This window comes from Amblyraja radiata, chromosome 21 (genome assembly GCF_010909765.2).
Source record: "Amblyraja radiata isolate CabotCenter1 chromosome 21, sAmbRad1.1.pri, whole genome shotgun sequence".
NCBI classification, from domain to species: domain Eukaryota; kingdom Metazoa; phylum Chordata; class Chondrichthyes; order Rajiformes; family Rajidae; genus Amblyraja; species Amblyraja radiata.
Window position 1 is genome coordinate 32,937,827 of NC_045976.1, and position 22,552 is coordinate 32,960,378.

At 41.6% G+C, this 22,552-nt stretch overlaps 1 protein-coding gene across 1 annotated transcript in view; it reads left to right on the forward strand.

Moving 5' to 3' along the window:
- The first annotated feature begins 1,701 nt into the window (after window positions 1-1,701).
- The window catches only part of LOC116985302, a 49,081-nt gene continuing 28,230 nt past the window's right edge, over window positions 1,702-22,552 (forward strand). Inside the window, exon 1 of the mRNA XM_033040002.1 lies at window positions 1,702-1,837. The gene's annotated coding sequence lies outside the window, so the exon portion shown is untranslated. The remainder of the gene's footprint in view (window positions 1,838-22,552) is intronic.

A 22,552-nucleotide genomic window follows, 5' to 3' on the forward strand; every position in this document is an offset into this window, starting at 1 on the left:
AAGCCATTTAGAACGGAGATGAGGAAAAACATTTTCACACAGAGAGTTGTGAGTCTGTGGAATTTTCTGCCTCAGAAGGCAGTGGAGGCCGGTTCTCTGGATGCTTTCAAAAGAGAGTTAGATAGAGCTCTTAAAGATAGCGGAGTCAGGGGATATGGGGAGAAGGCAAGAACGGGGTACTGATTGTGGATGATCAGCCATGTTCACATTAAATGGTGGTGCTGGCTCGAAGGGCCGAATGGCCTACTCCTGCACCTATTGTCTATTGTCTATTATTGCAGTAGCCTCATAGAGTTTGTGTCCATCACCTGTCAGGGGCCATTGAAAGTGACAGTGTGTTTACTTCTTATCCTCCCCCTCACTTCCTACATCCAACAACAGTTCTAATTTAGAAACTGCGGGTGATGGAGGTTTGGACTTCACTGTGCCTCTGTTTTCCTCCATTTCTTCTTCAGAACGTTGGGAACTTCCAGCTGGCTAGGCAGCAACAGAATGATTAAGAAGGCACCCTGTCACTCGCTGACATAAACACTTTTCATGCTGTAGATTTCAGCTTCGAGCCAGGATCTGCTGTAGGGCATCACAAGTTGACAGGACTTACTAGCAAAAGAGTGGAGCATGTACTTATTGTCGTCTCTCAGGATAATGACATCTAAGATTTCACCACTGTGTTCCTGATGTATTTGCTGTTACATGCTAATTGCCATGATCAGCTCAGGCTGAAATATTGTTAAAAATCGCTCTTTTTTTTTCTTTTTTTTGTAATCATTGGCAGGCATGCTGCTTATTCCCTGAGGAAATTGAAATTAGATTCATTTTATTTAAATCTCAATGTGATCAATCACTCCCAAATCCCCAACCTGAAAAGGCTCCTGACTTTGCAATCTCTTCCTCCTTGTTTTGTTCCTCTTTGTTTTCCTTCTTCTCACAACTGCTTCCTTCTTGTTGTTGATAAGCGATGAGCTGACAAGATCTGTTTCCTCAAGAAAAGTAAAATCACTGCAAGTGGCTCCTTGGCTTCGAGAACTTGGCTCTGCGAGAGTAATTCCACTCAAACCTGCTGATTGTCTATAGTGTTGTGTTTCTAGTTGACAGCATGACAGAATTCATGAAGAAGACAAAGACGGAATAATTCAGAAATTGACAATCTACTGCATAATATAGTTGACAAAATTCTATGTAAGGTCAGGGCCAAGTCTGCTCTGGAACTGCTGGTTCACCCGGATCAACCTGTAGCATACTTGGCCAGAAGACTTTTGACAGCTTTGTGCTATTCAAGGATACAATCAGTTTCACACAGGCAGATGGATGGTGCTTCTCTAATCAACTTGATGAGTAGACAGTCTTTGGCAGAATATCATCACACATGCACATGCGCACACACATGATTAATTTGCTCTCCATAGTGGGAGAGAAACTGCAATTTTATTACTTCTCTTCAATGAGGCAGTGCTAATTAATTGAAAATTTCCTGATCAAATCTATTGCATGGCTGCTCTCTGTCTTGTTCCATGATGTATCAAGTCTTTTGCCTTCAACGATGATCTGGGTATAAATTGGGAGACGTTCCCAGGTGGCAGAGGGGTCCAGTTCAAAGCCTCCATGAACATGGATAATGTTGCTGTTTTCCGCTCACTGTCGAAACACAGATTGATGAGCACTTGCAACCAGTTTGATTATTTTCTCTCTTCATCATCAGGTCCAATTACCTGAAAGAGCTGGGCGGATGGTTGGAGGGGGAAGGGCAGCCATCCGTAACCAGGTGAAGCACAGCCAAGTTGAAGTGGAAAATGGGTCATGGGAGCAGTACTACCACTCAGCAATGTAAATATCCTAGGTATGAAATGCTCTCAGTAATACTGAACATGGTGCACTGGTGCTGTATTCAGCTGTTTCCCACTTAATCAAAAGATCAAAATCTACAAAGTTCCAATGTAGAGATCCTTCATGTATTGTTAAAATCTCGGCACTATTGTTTGCTTCCTGCTAGCCAGCTGAAGCGGGGGTGAGGTTAGTGTCCTTCTCCTTTGGCAATCTGCATTTCCCAAGAAAATGTGGAAACTAAAGCAATGGTCTCTGTCGTGGTCCATCCTGTTCAGTTGAGACTCTGTGCTCAATGGGCTGTTCCCAGCAACACACAATGACACAAACATCAGTTGTTGCTGTAAGAATATAATTTGGTCTCCCTGAAACTTGCTGAACTTCCAAAGCTGTCCACAAGCAAATGTTGCAGACCTGCATATTCCAAGGTCCAGGACTACACGGGGCAGTTACCCGCATGTTCTATGGAGAAAGGGCATGGAGTAAGGTCATCTTTCCATTGCTGCTTGAGGGACTAGAACCTGAAAGCCCTTTGCATTGTTTAGTCATAGATGCCATGGGAATATTAATATGTTGTATTAATTTTGTAAGTGAAATTATTTGTCTTCAGTCAAAATATATAAACTATTCAAATGCTTTCTCTTTAAAGCAAAATGGCAATAGCATCATAGAGCCAAATTTCATATTTCTTGTTTTGGATTCTTCCACAAATCTTCATTCTGTCAACGTACTACATTAGATCCCAGCATGTCAGCTGCCAATGCATCAGCCCCGCACAAATGCTGGGCTAAAATGTGTAATGTATCAAACTCCCAAAAGTCAATCTTGTCAGTTCTTGACACGATAAATATCAAACCGAAAATTCATAAATTCAATTAATTATTTAATGAAAATAACATTTAACCAGTCTACTATAGTTCTTTGAGAATAGGAATGGTGAAATACTGTAAATAACCATGAAGTAGGGGATGTGGTGTATTTGGATTTTCACAGAGTACTGTGAAGATTCACCAGACTGATTCTTGGGATGTCAAGCTTGTTATATGAAGAGGGTTTTATTTTCAGATATTTAGAAGAATGAAAGGAGATATCATCTAAATCATTAAGAGGCCTTGACAGGATGGATACAGAAAGGATTTTTTCCTTGGCTGAGGAGTTTAGATCCAAGGGTCGCAATCTCAGTAGCAGTGGTAGATCAGTTAGAAGAATGAGGAGAAATGTCACCATGCAATATGTAGAGAAATTTTGCATTTTTGTAGGGTGGCACGGTGGCGCAGTGGTAAAGTTGCTGCCCTACAGCCCTTGCAGCACCGGAGACCCGGGTTCGATCCCGACTACATGTGATGTCTGCTCAGAATTTGTATATTCTCCCCATGACCACGTGGGTTTTCCCCAAGATCTTCGGTTCCCTCGAACACTCCAAAGACATACAGGTTTGTAGGTTAATTGGCTTGGTATAAATGTAAATTGTCCTGGTATAAATGTAAATTGTCCCTGGTGTGTGTAGGATAGTGTTAATGTGCGGGGATCGCTGGTTGGCTTGGACTGTCAGGGGATATGGGGAGAATGCAGGAATGGGGTACTGATTGTGGATGATCAGCCATGATCACATTGAATGGTGCTGGCTCGAAGGGCCGAATGGCCTACTCCTGCACCTATTGTCTATTGTCTTTAAATAAATCTCGAACAAAAAGCTAGTATCAGTGGTGAACATCAAACCACTGGATTGTGGTAAAACTGTTTCCAGTTCACTATTGTTCTTTAAGAAAGTAAATCTGCCATTGTAAGTCGATACTCAGTGCAATGCCAGATCCACAACATATTTGACCTTTAACTGCCCTTCAAAGCAAAGCTCAATAATGACCTCCCCTGTCCATTTCCCTCCACAGATGCTGCTTGACCACTCAGTTCCTCCAGCAGTTTATTTTTTGCTCAATATTCCAACATTTGCAGTCTCTTGTGTCGCTCTTTATTCTGAACAGGATGTGATCAGACAATTTTGAAGTCTGCAAATTGCTAGATACTTAATAAAATCAGAAAGAGGGAGACAGATGAGCCTGGGAACATTGCCTAATTGATAGAATTTTCTGAATTAAGTATAAATAAATGATTAAAATCTTCAAATCTTATTATAGTGTGTCTTATTTTGTGTGAGTGCTGTTCCACTGACATATGAACAGCTGCTGCACTCCTCCACCTCTCACCTGGTGTTATTCCGTCTCTCTCAACTCCCTAGCTTGTTGTTAGGGGAACACTCTAGCATAACCTGCTGCTAGCTTGTTAAACATCTCCTTGATAGTTTCATCTGCAGCTGACTGACTGCTGCTGGGTGTGGTAGGGGATTAACAATAGCAAACTTCTTAAACATTGCAATGCCCTGTCAAATGACAATGATGGACTTTCTCCAATCTCTCTCTCCCTCTCCCTCTCTGTGCATGTGTGTGTGAGTTAATTTTTGTGCAGTATGGATGTGATCCTCTCATGTTATTACATTCAATATATGAATTTAAGTGTACAGGGGGTCTGTAAAATACCAACTTACTTTTGGATATGAGAAAATGCATATCTTCAGATGTGTCAGTTTAATGTGTTTAATCATGATCAGATCAGTGTGTGCATGTTCAGTTTGGTGTATTTTTATTCATGTTTCAGGATCTTGGGAAGACAAATGTAGGTACCCTACAATCATATGTGGCAGAGCAATTAAACAAATACTTTCAATCCGTCTTCTTGGAAGAAGACATAAGTGACTTCCTAGAAATGGGAGCCAACCAAGAGTATATTCAAATGGAAGAATGAAAGGAAATTGGTAGTAGTTAAAACATAGTGCTGAAGGAGTTAATGGGATAGAAAACAGTAGAATCCCATGGGTCTGATAGTGAGCACCTTCGAGAAATAAAAGTCAGCTATGGTTACAGTGGGTGCATTGATGGTCACCTTCTAAAATTCTGTAGATTATGGAATGCTTCCTGCAGATTGGAGGTTGGCAAATAGAATGGCAATGGAGAGTAAATGTGTTACCGAAGGGTTGTTTAGCTTGATATCGATTGTAAGAAAATTGCCCGCATATTATAAATAAAGTGATAACAGGATACTGAGAAATTATCAACAGGATTAGACTGAGTCATTGTGGATTTATAAAAGGGAAATTACATTTGAAAACCAATTGGTTTGCTTTGGGGTGTAACTGGTAGAATAGAAAAGGAAAAATCTGTGAAAATGGCATATTGGATTTTCAGATGGCCTTCAGTGATGTGGTACATAGAAGGCTATAAAATCATGAGAGGAATAGATCGGGTAGATGCACAGAGTATCTTGCCCTGAGTGGAGGAATCGAGAACCAGAAGACATAGGCTTAAGGTAAGGGGGGGGAGAGATTTAATAGGAGGGATAACTTTTTCACACAAAGGGTGGTAGGTGTATGGTGTATGCCTCAACCAACTACAGAGGAGTTAGTTGAGGCAGCTACTGTCACAACGTTTAAGGAATATTTAGACAGGTACATGGATATGGCACGTTTAGAGGGATATGTGCCAAACGCAGGCTGGTGAAACTAGTGTAGATGGGACATGTTCGCTGGTTTGGGCAAGTTGGGCCGAAGGACCTGTTTCCACACTGTATGACTCTATGACTATGGCTGCCATGCAAAGTTAAAAGTTGGTAGGAATGGAGGTAATCTAGATTGAAGATAATAATAATAATAATAAATTTTATTTAATGGGCGCCTTTCAGACATCTCAAGGACACCTTACATAGTAATCGGAATAACATATAATCAGAATATAAGTAATAAAGACATCACAGAGACACAAATTAAAAACAGAATTCAATCCAAAAACAGAAAATCAAAAACACAGTGTGAAGAGGGAGCAGCGGCAGCCAAAGCGCGCCAGCGTCCACTCTCTCTTCACGGCAGCCTTGTCACATCTTGGATACAGACCTACAGGACTACAATTAGACAAAAAAATCATCCCCCCACAGTGGATAGCACTGTGGAGGAAGGCACAATGTCCAGTCCCCACCAAGATGGGTTGATACAGAGTTAACCGTGAGAAGGAATAAATACAGTAGGTCTTTTTTGGGGTAGTTGGCAGTGATTCTGGAGTGCCACAGTATCAGTGTTTGAGGCTTCACCTGTTCACAATATTTAGCAATAATTTAGATGAGGGAACCAATTGTAATATTTCTACATTTGCTGACGACACAAAATTGTGTCGGATTGTGAGTTGTAATCTGACACCATTGAGAGGAGCAGCACCTCATATTTCGCTTAGGTAGTTTACACCCCAGCGGTATGAACATTGACCTCCAATTTCAGGTAGTTCTTGCTTTCTCCCTCTTTCCCCTCCCCTTCCCACCTCTCCCACAGCCCACCGTCTCCGCCTCTTCCTTTCTTCTTCCCGCCCCCACCACCCCCACATCAGTCTGAAGAAGGATCTTGACCCGAAACGTCACCTATTCCTTTGCACCTTAGATGTTGCCTCACCCACTGAGTTTCTCCAGCATTTTTGTCTACCTTCGATTTTTCCAGAATCTGCAGTTCTTTCTTAAACATTAGGTAAATTGAATCAGTGGGCAAATGCAGTATAATAAAGATAAACGTGAAGTTGTTCACTTTGAAAATAATACACAGAAAAGGGATCTGGGTGTCCTGTATACCAGTCTCTGGGAGCATACATGCAGGTGAATCCCTTGTTGCAAGAGGTTTTGAGTACAACAGCAAGGATTAGAGTCAGGTTGTGAGGGGGGCAGGGGGGATCACAGAAGGTGTGCAGTTAGAGTCAGTCATAGTCAGTCATAGTCCCTGATTAGAGTCAGTCATAGTCTGTAAAAACATACATAGAGTTAACACAAAAACAAGCAGTTTGGCTCAATTTGCTCATGCCGACCAAGATGTCCCAACACTAGTTCCACCTGCCTGTGTTTGCCCCATATCCTTCTAAACCTTTCCGACCCATGTACCTGTCCAAATGTATTTTAGATGTTGTTATAGTACCTGCCTCAACTACCTCCCCTGGCAGCTGATTCGGTATACCCACCACTCCTACCTAAAACTGTGTCATCAAGAAATTTAGCAGCAAACTTTCAGTACCATCATGCAAGTCATGGATACCAATTACAAAACACGGAGGCACTAAGTGTTGGATGCTGCAAAGTGCTGGAGACCAAAACAAGTAAACCACATGCCAATTAGCTTAACATCTTTCACAGAAAAACTTACAAGCTGGGCAAGATAATTAAACACGGTCAACATGATTTTGTGAAAGGAAAATCATGTTCAACCAAATTATTAGAAACATAGACACATAGAAAATAGGTGCAGGAGTAGGCCATTCGGCCCTTCGAGCCAGCACCACCATTCAATATGATCATGGTTGATCATCCAAAATCAGTACCCCGTTCCGGCTTTTTCCCCATATCCCTTGATTTCCTTAGCCCTACGAGCTAAATCTAACTCTCTTTGTAGTTCTTTGTAGAAGAAAATATTCTGTGGATAAAGGGGAACCGGTGAGTAAACTGTGCTCTTTTTTGTGATGATACTTCCTGGTACTTAATGCATGTTTATAATGTGAAATGCATGTTTATAATCATGCTTAACTAATGCTTAACACAGATGAATGAATTAGAATTTTTTTTTTCAATTTAGAGATCAGTTACTTCGTTACAAGTTAAAGTGTCCTAAATGTTGGGTATACGACAGAAAAGAAATTGATGAATATAGCTTAATTTTCAATTGATATGTATACCAACACATTTTTCTCTACAAAATAACACCAGGGAAATGTATTTTTCAGTTTGAAATGGAGCACACTGAATGTGCAAGATACAGGGAGCTGAGAATACATGCTGGGCAGGCAAAAGCGCATTAAAAAAGACTTAAGTGCTGGAGTAATCAGGCAAATCAGGCAGCATCCCTGGAGAACATGGATAGGCAATATTTCAGGTTGGATTCCTTCTTCAGACTATAGAGCACTTTGTGGCTTTTTTTAAAGCCTGTATGTGCAGTTCCTTGTTTCTACAGGTGCTACTGCAAAACAAATCAGAACACATACCTTCCCTCCAGCAAAATCATGTTTACCCTCAGGGAATTCTAGTAGGGTACCTAAGGCTGGGAGAGGTATACTGTGCTGGGAACGGTAGTGTACATGAGGCTAGGAGTGTAACACTGGGCTTAGGAGGACGTACCGGGCTGGAAGGGCAAAAACGTGGCTGGGGATGTTACATGACACAGTAATGAGAACACAGCTGGGAGGGGTACATTAGACTGGGAGGGGTAAACAGCAGTTGGAGGGCTACATATTGGATGGGAATACCTAACTCAGAGGGGTACGTGGGGCTTGGAGGGGTAAATATAGTTGGGAGGGGTACACCAGCAGGGTGAGGAACCTTGCAGAGGATATACTGGACTTAGATTTGTACACTGAGGGGTGGGGGAGGTGAAATCACAGGCTTTGGGAGGGTGCATGGTGATGAGATAGGTACACAGGCATGGCAGATACACGAGACTGGAAGTGGAACACGATAAACAGGAAAGTAAATGAGTCGTGGCAGGTGATCATGCAAATAAGATGGCAAGGCAAGTCTGGACACACACCTCCCTCCAGTAAAATCATTTGTTTACCCTGAGGGACTGCTGCTGTTTTGATCTGGTTTTTCTTTACAGGATCCGACTCCCATCTCTCCTGATTAGGATGGAACATTAAGAAATAGCAGGTCAGCAAGTCAGAGAAAGGACACTTCTAGCAATGGGAATAGACAGAGATGACAAAGGTTTTTTCAGGAATCAGGGACATGTGTTTTGGGAAAACAGATTAGCAGAGTTAGGGAAAAATAATTGGGCATTTGCTTTCATTGATTAATGCAAAGCAACAAGTTAACCCAATGAAGATTTTTTATAAAAGGAAGTGACAAAATTGATTTTAACTATTTTTTTCCCTGTGTGGAATGGACCAAATCCTAAATAGACGGGAGAAGGTAGGGAAATAGAATTGAGGCCTATCAAATACCCAGATCATCTGAAAATAAGATTTCAGGCAACATCTCACCTGTATAGCACTTATTTTACCTATACATTACTTATTAGTTCCATCCTGTTAATCTAGAATCACCAATATCAGAAATGAACCAAAGCATGCCATCTGCTAGATTTGATTCCAGTGAGTAAGTCACTCCACATGACAGGAATGTGCATGTGGTGAAAGTTGCAAATAATAAATTTTCAGAAACTAAGCTTCATCCTCATTGTTCACCCCAACGAGAAAACTGTAGTCTGGATAAACAATTTCAGTAGAGTCGTAGAGACAGTACACAAAAAGAGGCCCTTCGGCTCAGTGATTCGGCACTCACCATCAACCACCTATTGCTGCTTTCCTTTCTAACTCAAATCAGTAATTCTAATTACCGATTAATTTATAATACAAATACAGCTTTGGGGGCAAATAAATGTGGATGTCAACAATTGCATGAAATAAAATGTGTTGTCCTTAGGAGGACAAAAAATCCAGTAACTTTTCAGATTTTGGAGGACTCTTGTTTTCATTGACTTGGGCAGATTTACATGAGTAAATTCTTGAAATTATGTGCAGCTGTTAGAGATTAAAAAATTGAAACCTCCTGGGTGAAGAACTTAGAAAAATAAGGAAATTAGAACAAAAACTATTGATAAATTTATTTAAGAAGGTGGTTTTGTAATATATTGTCTAGAAGCTTATTTCTACACCCTCATTATGAAACACAAAATGTTTATGTATTTATTTGATTTTTTTTTTGTTAATTTGATTATCCCATAATAAAATATTACAGTGAAATGTTTCCCTTTATAAACTGTTTACAGTGCGATTGTACATTTTGCCATCTAGCTTTACTCTTCATGATAAAAGCATAAGAATGTGAATGGCAAAAAGTGTTATATTTAATAATATAAAAATATTTAAAAATGGTAATCCAAAATATAAACAGAGAATGCTGGAAACATGCAGCAGTCCAGACAGCATCTGTGGAAAGACCTACCTGACCCGCTGAATGTTTCAAGTCTTTTTGGTTTTTATTTCTATCATTGAGTTTTTGGACTGAATAAAATGAGACTCTTCTTAAGACCAATATTAACCTTGAGTCAGAAATAGCGCGGCTAAAATATGAACAAAGACCCATTTACATTTCCCAAAATAGGCTTTTTATTCAACATTTGAAGTGCACGCATGAGTACAAAGTTATTCAAATTAGCTCCACAGATACAGGAAGTAAGGTTCAATTTCACTTTGCCTATTCTCTGTCAATATATAAAGGTACCTTTTGTCCCATGAATCACATATATACATATACACATACACAAATATGCACCAATACAAATATACACAAATATAGCCCATCCAACTAGGCTGGTTTTGAGGGCCCTTTCTCCCAAAAGTGAATGACAATATCCGTCTCCTTTAAACCAGCTAAATTCTACCATGAGTCCATTTCTCAGTATTGTGTGGGAGGAAACCGAAGATCTCGGAGAAAACCCACGCATGTCACAGGGAGAACATACAAACTCCGTACAGACAGCACCTGTAGTCGGGATCGAACCCAGGTCTCCGCCACTGCGTTCGCTGTAAGGCAGCAACTCTACCGCTGCGCCACTGTGACCACCCTAAATCTAGATCAAACATCTTTGACAAAGCTTCATCAAAAGCTATTCTTGTTAGTTAGGAGATGAAGGAAGTTCTGATTGATGTAATTAGAAAAGTACAGCACAGGAACAAGCCCTTTGGCCCACAATGTCTATGCCGAACATTATGACATGATAAACTAATCTCATCACTGCACATAATGGATATTCCTCCATTCTTTGTATATCCAAGTGCCCATCTAAAAGCCACAATCACGTCTGCTACCAATACCACCCAGTGTAAAAAACTTGCCCCGTGCATCTCGATTAAACTTTGCCCTTCTTTCCTTAAAGCTATGCCTTCAACTCTTTGACATTTCCACCCTGGGGAAAAAGGTTCTGATTGTCTCCCCTATCTAAGATACTTCTGTCAGGTCTCTCTCTACCTCCAGCATTCCAGAGAAACTAATCCACCTTCTCCTTGTAATTAATGGCCCCTAAACTAGGCAGCATCCTGCACTCTTTCCAGAGCTTCAACATCATTCCTGTAACGGCACGAGCAGATCTACATGCACTACTCCAATTAAAATATGAAATACAGATAAACTTTTTCCCCTCAAGGTGAAATAAAGGTGACATCATGTGAAATTAGGGCAAGGGTTCAGGAACAGGAAAGCAGTTTTGCACATAAAGCAGGTTCTCTTTCCTTGTCCCCCCTTGGCGTAGCAGTAAAGAATAAATTATACATTTAATAGAATGGCTTGATGGGCTGAAAGGCCACCTCACATATCTATGCCAAGAACGTATAGTATCTGAGAACAATTCCTTTGGCACCTCACAAAGTCACAGTGTATTTGGAAAATGTCACTCATAATCCTCAAAGGGTTTGTTTCACAGATGTGCCAGTAGCTGGAAGCTTCAGGCTGTGATACATAACACATTGCTTGTGTATGCTCAGCTCTGCTGAGTTCCTATGTGATTATAATTCTAATCATTTCACAGTGATTGTCCCAGTTATTAATGGAACACTGGTTAATATTATCCTCTTAGAACAAGGCTCGTAATCTGTCAGGGCAGATGGCCTCACACGACAGATTGCTCCAACACTCATTTGCAAAGTGATTATTAGCTTCTTGTTTGTGTTCCTTGAAATTCCCCCTTCATTCACCTGCTTAAAATGCTTCAGGTGTAACACATCCTTGGCACTCTGCTGACCCCAAGTGGTGACAAATATATATGGCAACTGTTTAAATCTGGCTTGGATTCATTTAAGTATCTGCATGTAAGTGTGTCTATGTGTAAATATAGGTGCATTTGTGAGTGCTCTATGTATGTGTGCATATATGTGTTTGTATATGCCTGTTTGCATACTTTAACTGACAGCATTGTTGAACTATTGCATGTTATGTGCCTGTAAAGCTGCAGCAAGTACAAATTTAATTGTCCCAGTCCTGGTTCATATAATGATTAAACACTCTTGTCTCTTGACATCTAATTAAACATGGTACAGTTCTTACAGTTCAGCCCCTTCAGCCTATACCAGCTCTCAGCAAAGCATGTCCATTTCATCAGTTCTCCTTACTTTCCTGTACTCCTCAACTTACTTTCTCTCGAATGCTCAAACTTTTTTTAATTCTTTTGCCCACTATAGGGTAATTTACAGTAGACAATTAACCTACCGCATGTCTTTGGATAGTGGGAGGAAATTAGAGCACCGTGGGGAATATTCATATGGTTACAGCAAGAATATTCAACTCCATACAGAACACACTGGAGTTCATGGTTTAACCCAGCTGTGCGGCAGCAGCAGCAAATATTGCAATACTCCACCCCTTGCCACTCCAATGTTAATAGATTTGAAAGGAAAAGGAAAACATTGATTTTTAATTCATTAGTGACTCTGACTTCATTTTTGTTTCTTAATTAAAACTCGAAATTGGAAGCCTTGACTCATAGGATCATTTACCTATCATTTTGTGCAGCATAAACACAGAAGAGGTTCAACAGCATCCGAGCCAGAACAGTTCACTCTAAATCACTGTACACACTCCCATCCGCTATACTCTGTGGATGCTGCATTTACAAACTGCAGAATACAGTGCAGGATCTCAGCAAGGTCATTTCAGCTCCCGTCCAGTCACTTGCACCTGTGACAAGCATGGAACTGGCGTCAGTTCCAGGTTTGCTTGAATTCACGTACCATTCTGATTTTGGCATATACTGACATTCCTTTATTGTCACCGCATTGTTGCAATTGTGGGCGCTTCTGAAGCAGATTAGAAATAGAGGCACATCCCCAAACCAAGAGAGTTTGGGCTTGCCAGCTTTGTTCACATCCTATTAGCAAATTAAAAATCCTGTCTTCACAAGTACTGATATATACACATGTAAAGTAAGTCAGCAAACTCACCTCTCCACCACACAGATGAAAGAGTTCAATCTCTGCTGAAATTCTCCAAGTTTCTCTCATTGCTTTTGTAAAAACTCCATGAACCCATAAAAATACAATGATTCTTGGTCCTTCAATAATATCCTTTCAGTGAATCTTTATTCAGTCCAGTGGAAGTTGACATTGCTGTGAGAAACTTTACACTTTACTGTAGGGGCTCTTCCATTTAAGGAGTGGACAATTTAATTTAGATTGTGGCCTTATTGTGTGGATCCAGATCCTACCCAATGTACTCAAGGGATAATCCCTCAATCCTCCACTCCACCATGCATACCAATCCCACCTCCCCACACATCCTAAAAGCACCTCCCACGCTAACTAAAGATCTTCCTGCCTTATTCCTCAGCTCACTTCAAACCTCACTTATTTCTCAGTCAAGGGTAGGATATTTGAAGCAAGGAATGGACTTGCTCCAAAATAAACACTTCTAACCCTTGTTCTTAAGGGAACTGGAATACAGACAGCATAGTTGCAACCCAAATATAGAAGAAGAGATGAGACAGATGGTTGCAAATAATGAAACACACAGCAGGTTATGCAGATCTGTGGAAAGGAAAGCAGACTTAATGTTTCGGGTCAAAACTGGGAATTTGAGAAAACAAGGTGGTCTTTAGTGGATGAATGCATGGAGGGAATATTTATGATAAGGTAAAGCCAAGGTTGCAGTGGCAAAAAGTGATGGATGTTGCCAACTAGTTGATAGATTAATGAGGGAAATTAAGATAAAATATACAAATAAAAGAATGTTAAAGATGTGTTAAATGCAGATCAAAGCTGTAGGAAATGCCCAGCAGATCAGGCAATGCAAATGGAGAGACAAGTTTGAATTAATATTATAAATGCTTCAAGTTGTAGTCTGAGAACAGTTGCCAATAGAGTATTTGGTTTTGAAGACACAAGAGATTACAGATGATGGAATCGACAGCAAAAAAACAAATCACTGGAGGAACTCACCGGGTCAGGCAGCATCTGTGGAAGGAAATGACAGATGATGTTTCAGGTCGGTATCCTTTTTGAATAATCATTGTTTATTTGGTTTTGATGCCTCTCGCTCAATTTAAACTTGGAGCAAGTTTTCCCTTGCTCAAACCTGATTACAATTTATCAAAAAGGTCAATGTGAGCTGGAAACGATGTTGCTGGTTTTGAAACCATCTGGAATGACGTCAAAGATTAACATCCTCCACCACATCAAATCCTCTTATAGCACATCAGCTGAGGTTAAATCAAGTAATGTTGTCAAATCACCTGTGTGATCCAATAACAAAACTGGCTCACAAATGAAGATTCATTGTACATATTTTTTCAGTACTAAGGACTTTATTTTAGTCTAAAATCAATTGTAAATTGTGATCTGTTGAAATCACCTTACCTTTATAATAACAGAGGACAGTATGGAATGTGGGGAAATGGGATACGTGGGAGGAGGGTTAAACATAAGGACACTGTGATGTGACTGGTGATCATAAACTGAACATGTCATCACCAGCATCTTGCCAATGGTCATCTGCTGAACATCTCCACAGGTACCAGAGCATTTGTGTGTGTGTACACGTGCGCACGCACAAGTTTACACACACAAAAGTTTGTTCAGACCGAAAGGTCTGAATGACAATAAAGGATGCTTTGACTTTGAAGTGTGCATGTGTGAGTGTGCATGTACGTGCATGTACATGTGTGCATACGTGAGTGTGCGTGTATGTGTGCGTGCATGCGCATGCGTGAATGTGCGTGTACGTTGTGTGTATGCATGTGTGCATGTGCATGAGGTGAATCATGGGGTTAGGTATACTGTGGCACTCGATCGGGTTTTTCATGTCCCTTGACATGTCCTCCTCTTCCCAAGGGAAGGAGATGAGATTGTGAATTTGTAACGGAGTTTTGGAACTTCAGCAGGGATGCTGTTTGGCCCAAATGCATGTTTATTTTTGAATTGTCACCTGGCTTTTTTGACTTCTTAATTGTGGCAGTGAAGTTGATCCATGAAGTTTGCTGTGGAATGGAGGCACGGGTGCTCACATCAAGAGCAGAATCACCATTGAGGAATTATTCCACATGTTCTTTGGACACTATCTAGTCCTTTGTCCTTGATAACTAGTTTTGTTCTTGCGTCACAATGTGCCCGTCACCTGCTCTTTAGATCAGAGGTTTTCCGGAGTCTGTACAGCTGCATGTTTCACCTGAAGTTGCGGTAATCAGCTCCAGGTTCCCCTGATCACTTTCACTATTCTCAATCAGCTCCTATGGGCAAGCTATGCCATTTGAATTCTGAAATGTTCTATTTCGAGTTCCATCTACGAAAGAAATTACCAAGTTGGCAGTGAACATGGTTCAAAGATGTTTCCAAAGCTTGCATGACAGATTCCACAACAACTCGGTGAAATCCTGGGCCCATGATCTCTCAAAATGGAACATTAGGAGTGGCACTGAAACGTGAGTTCATTTGTTAAGAAGTCCAGTCTAAATGGCAGAAAGATCGCACCACCTCCCAAACCACCCACCTGGCAACCCCGTCAATCACGCCTTGTCCCACGTGCCAGAGCCTGTGGGTTTCCTCAACCACCTCAGAGCCCAAAGAACAAGAATGAAAACCTTGTCATCCTCGACAGTTGGTAACTGCTGAATCTGAATCTCTTATGCAGTGCTGAATCTCTTGTAGATGGACTTTGGTCGTTTCGTTCATTGACCTTAATTGTGCAAGTAGATTCATTAACGTTCTTGATGCACCAATACTATATTCCTATGGGCATTTCTTTCCCTTCCCACCTCCTCTTGCTAGCAACTTGTGTGGTTCTTCAAACTTCAGGCTTTTGTAGGTCTATGTACATACATTCATAATGCAAACAGACAATCATATACATGTGCATCCATAACCTCTCGAGATTATTGGAGGGTTCATAATCCTGTCTCCCCAACCCTACCTCAAGTTCATTTTTCCACATTCTCATACATTCGAGGCGGCCATTTATCTATGCCAGAGTTATCCAATTTCCCAGCTTCTACCACTGGCTCCACACCAGGGCAATTTACAGCAGACAATTAATCAGCTAACCAGCACGTCTTTGGAGTGTGGGAGGAAATCAGTGCATCCAAGGGAGATCAAGATAATTCAGGGAGAACGTGCAGACTCCACACAAACATCACAGAGTTATACAGGGGCAACAAGCCTATGTTAGAACCAGCCCTTGTTAGAACCCTCCCTTTGAGTTCCCCCTCTTTAACCAGGATGTTTAGCACAATGTCAGTGAAATGGAGCAACCGCTCGAGCTGTGCCCAAACATTAACTGCACATTGACCTTCAGCAATGTTCTGTTCTTCTTTAAGTGGCGGTGATTAGTTGCAGCTACAGCTGATATTACACAAGCTTAGTGTGTGCAAATTCAGATACCTCTGTGTTACATGCTTACCCAATACCTGCTTCTTTGCACAAGGTGCACATATAAATCTTGTGTGAACAGGTTTGTGAAATTTAGAGCTAGTTTATGTGTACAGTTAAATTTCCACTCCCATTGATTTAAAATGAAATCTTGCTGCAAAATGTAAGGCCAAATATAAATTCAAAGATAAATTGCTGCAAAATGCAAGACCAATGATAAAATCCGAGGTCACCTGGACAGCTCATATGTGATCTGTTCATTGAGCAGAGAAAAAGACATCCTTTGTGTTAGCAACATAACTCAATCGCATTATTGCTCTGACAATAAGTTTGAAGTGGCCAACATTTTCTCCTCAGACGTTAACAAATAAAAGCTTATGATTCATCGCACTGCAATTTAAAAGAAGTTCAAGCTCCGTTTACTTAAGCAAAATAAGTAATTGGCCTCGAAATCCATTCTCCCCTCAATAAGTTGCAAAAGTAAATCCTTTTCTACTGGCTTAGTTAGACACTATTCCTGAAATCTTATCCCTCATTAAATGCCCTCTAAGCCCTTTCTAGGGTAGAGATTTCTCTTCCAAGCACCAGACACGTGACAATCTTACTGCAGTTGGCCCAAAAAAGCAACTTAATCTTTAAATGCTCAGCAAATGGAATCTGTGAATGAAAAATGTCTTCCTTTTAAACATTCAAAATATTTGCTAATAATTGTTAAGAGCCAGGGTTATCCATATGAATTTCTGCTGAAAAGCAACTCAACAGTGTTTCTCCAGGAGTGATAGTGAGGGGTAAGTGAACATTTGTTTGATTGCAGCAGATTGGATTTTAAAACTGGAACTGATTTAACTCATTGATTATTTCTGATTGTTGTTAATGTGAGAGTTACATGAATTATTCATTTAGCTGGCATTGTGAATTAATTTTGATGAGAATGTATTATAAACATGTAAAAAGGTATTGATGGAATTCTCAGCAACTAAAAATGGGAATTCTGAACCAGATTCTTCTCGGTCACATTTGTCCTGCAAAACAGTTACGAACATTGGAGACTTGCACCAGTATTCAACAGGAGGGTGGGGGGGGGGGGGGGGGTGTTGTGCAAGGAAGGTCCCTGGAATGTGCTGGTAATAACAATGTTCCTGGCTTTGTTTCTGTGATCACAAAGAGATCCAGAAATTATTTGGTATTTAAACAGGTTCACAGGAGTGTGTCACATTAGAGGAGGGTCCCAGAATCTGACTATTTATGAAAAGGTCCATTACACTATCATCAGTACAGGGGTTCACATGAATGTATCTATGCATGCAGGGGGTCCCAGAATGGAATTAATATTCACACAGGGTCCTGGGTTGTATCAGTTTATACAGAGGGTCCACGTGTGTATCAACATTCACAGGGAGCCTCAGAAGTATATTTGTATTCCCAGAGGGCCCCAAGTGTGTATTCAAATATCTTAATAAGAAGATTCCACATGTGTGTCAGTATTCACCAAGGATCCTGGAAATGTATTAGTATTCATGGATTTTCAAAAATTCACTATTCACAAAAAGTCCTCGGAGAGAATCAGTATTTACAGTGTGTTTCAGGTGTAAATCAGTAATCACACAGTTTCCAAAGTCAATTTTCACAGGCGATTGTGTGAATTTTTCAAAGAACCCTGAGCATGTATCAGCATTCACAGATTGATAAAGAGTCTTTCAACATCTACGGAAGGTCTGAGAGGTATTCATGATGGACTCTGGCCTTGTGTGAGTATATTACTACTCACAGAAGGTCATGGAAACATTTCCATATTCTAAGGGAGTCTCAGGTGTACAACAGTATTCATAGAAAGTCCCCGGAGTATATAAGTCAATTAGATTTTCAGGATACCTCTATTTACTCTGAGTCTAAGAAGAATCGTTGGGTGGGTGGCGCGACTCACGTCGCAGCGGCCTCTGCAGTCCGTCTGTCTTTTTTTTTTTTTTTGTCTCGTTTGAGTGTAGTGTATAGTGTTTTTTTTTAACTGGTAATGTGTGGGGGGGGTGCGGGGGGTGGGGAAACTTTTAAAATCTTTTCCCTGTACGGAGGACCTGACCTTTTCCCTGTCGAGTCTCCGTTGTCGTTGGGGCCTAGCACCGTGGAGCGGCCTCCAACCGGAACGACCTGGGAGCTCCAGTCGCGGAGCCTGCGGACTTGCCATCGTGGATCTGGCCGAGTTCGGAGCGTGGAGAGCTGTGGCGGCGCGTGGCTGCGACCCGACCCCGGAGATTCGGAATCTCCAACCGCCGGCCCTGTGGACGGTAACACCGGGAGCTCGCGGGTCCCTGATGGGAGACGGCTTTTCGGGGCTTCCGCAACGGCAACTTCTCCCGCCCAAGTTGCGGGGTTGAGGATGACCCGGAGCGTGGCATTGCATCGCCCGGCACGGTTTTAATGGCCGCGGGACTTACTTACCATCGCCCGCTGGGGGCTTTGACTTTGACAACGGGAGGGGAATGGGGAGTGTAGGGGAGAGATAAGACTTTGCCTTCCATCACAGTGAGGAGGAGATTCGCTGTAATGGATGCTTGTGTAAATTGTGTTGTGTCTTGGTTCTTCTACTTGTTTGTATGACTGCAGAAACTAAATTTCGTTTGAACCTCAATGAGGTTCAAATGACAACAAATAAATTGTATTGTATTGTATTGAATGGGGGGGGGGGAGTGCCTCAATATTCTCAAGGTGTCCCAAGTGAATCAGTTCTCAGAGGCTCACAGTATTAGTTGCGGGCTCCAGATGTGAATCGGTATTCTCAGAAGGTGCCATGTGTGTATCCATGTTCAGAGGGGGCCCTGGGAACATGTTGGTAAGCAGAGGGGTTCCGGTAGTACTCACATCAGTACAGGAGATTACTGGCATTCACAGGGATTCAGAGCAGTATCAGTTTCCACATCAGGTTCGAGAAGAATCGCAGAAAAATATCAGCTTTCACAGAGCATTACTGGAGTCTACCAGCATTCACAGAGGATACTGGAAGCACTTTGATATTCCAAGGGGGTCCTGGAATGAATCAGCATCCACCATGTGTCCTGGGAGAATAATCAATATTCACAGAGGATTTTGGTATGCAGCAGTTTTCACAGAAGTGTGACCTGTATCAGTATCAGTATTCACACATGGCCCTGGGTAAGTTTGTTTCCCAACGGGACCTTCTTGTATTGACATTCTTAAAGGGTCTCAACAGCGTATCTGTATTCACAGAAGTTCTGGAGTGTATCTGTGTCTGTGTTATTAATGGTAAATCACTAATCACCACCAAAAACTTCAGATGCAGATTAAAAATTCGCTCTTTCTCGTATGTGGGGAAAAAATTAAGCAATTAAGAGGAACAACAAATGTCAATTTTTGGCAAGAGTCCGTTTTACAGAAATTTGCAATACGGACGGTTGGATTGGAAAGCAAGCCCTCCGTAAAGCAGGGGTGTTCTGTACTCACAGAGATTGTAACATCAGTTTCGCAGGCATCTTGACCGCGAGTTCAGAGTGCCCAGGCGTGCAGAGGTACCACAGAGGAGGGAGACATGAGCGTATTCCCAGGAGGGTGTCAGTATTCACACAGGTTCCTGGGAGGGTGTTGGTATTCAAAGGGAGTTCTGGGAGTGTGTCAGTATTCGCAGGAGATTGAGGAGGGTGTCAGTATTCATAGTGGGTCCTGGGAGGATGTTAGCAGGAGATGCTGGGTTGCTGGGAAGTAATTCTTATTCACAGGAGTCCAGGTATATTTCAGTACATAGACCATCGTGGATGTATGTCACCATTCAGAAAGAGCCCCAGCGGTATAACAATTGTCATAGAGAGTTCTATCATTTTTACAGAGGATCCTGGGAATTAATCAGTTTTCCCAGGCACCAGGCGATCTCAGTATTCTCAGATGTACATGAGTCTTTCACACGGTGTCCTAGGAGTGTATCTGTATCACGGTAGATCAGTACAGGAGGTTACCGGCATTGACACACGTTTGCAATATTCATAGAGGTCCCGATGTTTCCATCAGTATTCGCGCTGGGTCCCATGGACTGCACCCAGATTCACAGTGTCCTGGCTGCTTATCTGTGCTCGGCAAGAGTCCTGGAAGAATATTGGTATTTACAGAGTGACCCCTCCCACAGTGAGTATTAATACCTGTGAAACCCGGCCAGAGTAGCTGTAAATGTAATATACCTACAAAAATCACCATGAATACTGATAAAGCTGTGGGTCACTTTGTGAAAGTAGATACTCTCGGGGAACCACTGTGAATGTGAGGAATGAAGAGAAGTGGTGCTTATTCCATACGATACGATAGAACTTTATTTGTCCCAGGAGGGAAATTGATCTGCCAACAGTTATAAAATCACAAAATACATGTAACATGAAATTAAAGTGACGAGTGGGAAGGATTGACAATGTGCAAAGATTTGGGGGGGGGGGGAGTCAGTCTCAGTCTACCCCACGACAGAAGGAAGATGAGTTGTAGAGTTACGACAGAAGGGGGAGGAGTTGTACACTGACCTGTACGTTCAGAACAGGAATTTTACGATGGAGCACATGGGGAAAATAACAGAGGTTGCTCCGAAAGAGCCCACATGGCACATGTTGAACATGACAGCATTTACTCGACACAGTTACTCTCCTCACAATTTGTAAATGCCTTTTTCTGATGCATTATCAACAAACATCAGCCATCTTCCATCAGGAGTCATTGCACCCTGTAATGCAAAGAGCCCATTCAGTCCATTTTATCTGGACCACCCCTTTGAACAACATTTATTTGTCTCATCCCCAGTTCTTCCATAATAATGCACAAATTATCCCCTTTAAGTCTCATCCTTTCGATTTGTGCAATATTATAATTCTCCAATGTTCCTCAGAGAAATGCATAAAGTTTACAGCACAATTACTCAACTCAGTTGCATTGCCTTAATGACCACCCTCACTTCCCACTCTAACCATCCATCACTGCCCAGCCAGAATATCCATCACTGTTCACCCTTACTTTCCATTCCAATCATCCATTGTTAATCCTGGTTGAAACCGAGCAGCCATGGTACCAACATTTAGTAATGACTCATGTATTGCTCGGCCATTTTGGTGAAGTCTGGTGTGCTCTGCAGAAATAAGACAATGGTGCCAGTAAGGCTAGGGCCCAGATCAGTGTTGCATATTCAATTGACAGATGGATGGGATTTCTGCAGAGGACATCCAAGGAAATGTAAAATGCATGAAGATGGATAAATGCAAACTAAGTGTACATATTGTAAATAATGTTGCGAGACAGTTACCCTGTTAATTGTTGATTGGTTGAAATGTTAAGCTCTGTCTGGTCTGTTTGAATCCCAGGGTAAATGTTGCATTATTCAAGTTATGTTAGCTTCTTCTGGAAGCTTCTCCTGCAACAATGTAAGGGGAATTCTGCTATTGGTTTGTGTAACTGTCAATAATGTATTGTTGTAATTTGTTATGTTTGATTGGATTGTAAATAGACCACCCTTCTGTAGTTCGGCCCCTCAAGGTTCAGGGACCTATAAAAGGCACGAGGTCCTTTGTCGATCTTCTGGAAGAGCGCTTGGGACTGCATGACCTTTTGGAGTGTTTCTGCTTGCACGAGGCTGAAGGGCTTGGCCAGGCAGATACAAGGATTGAACCTGCAATGGTTTAGGTATCGTCTAGGGGAATTTGTTGTGCTATCCAAAAGTAAAGATTAGTTGTTCCAGTGCTTGAATCAGTGGTTTATTGACTGAACTAGACAAGGGGAAGCTTAGAAGAGCTTATTTACACCATCACTGTCACCTTCACAACCCATCCCTCACTGCCTACCCTTACTGCCCATTCTGACCATTCATCATTGTCCACTCTGACTATCCATCACTGTTCGACCTCAGTGCCCTCCCTGACTGGCAGTCTTTACTGTCTGCCCAAATACCCTCCGAAGCTAGACAGGAAATGTCTAGACAGTGTCATTCGTAGTAGGATTAAGAAGTGAAACCATTGTGCCTAAGAAAATGGAAATACCCTTGCAAAACTGTTCTCTGCTTAGAACACTGGGTGGGGCTGTAAAAACAGCTCACCAAGAGAATCCACAACAAAAATAAACTGAGAAAGTGAGCTGGTGCACGTACAGGTGAACTGGAGGACGCTAACACATTTTACAGTGTCATTGAAGGCCACATAGCAACCAGGAAATCGTCTGTGATGCATTTGCATCCATATAAGTCATGCAATGAATTATGTCGTCACACATGTGACATAAACATCCTACCTTCCAAATTGTAGTCATTGTTGTTGGCCTGTAAGAAAATACGTACTGTTGTTCTGAAA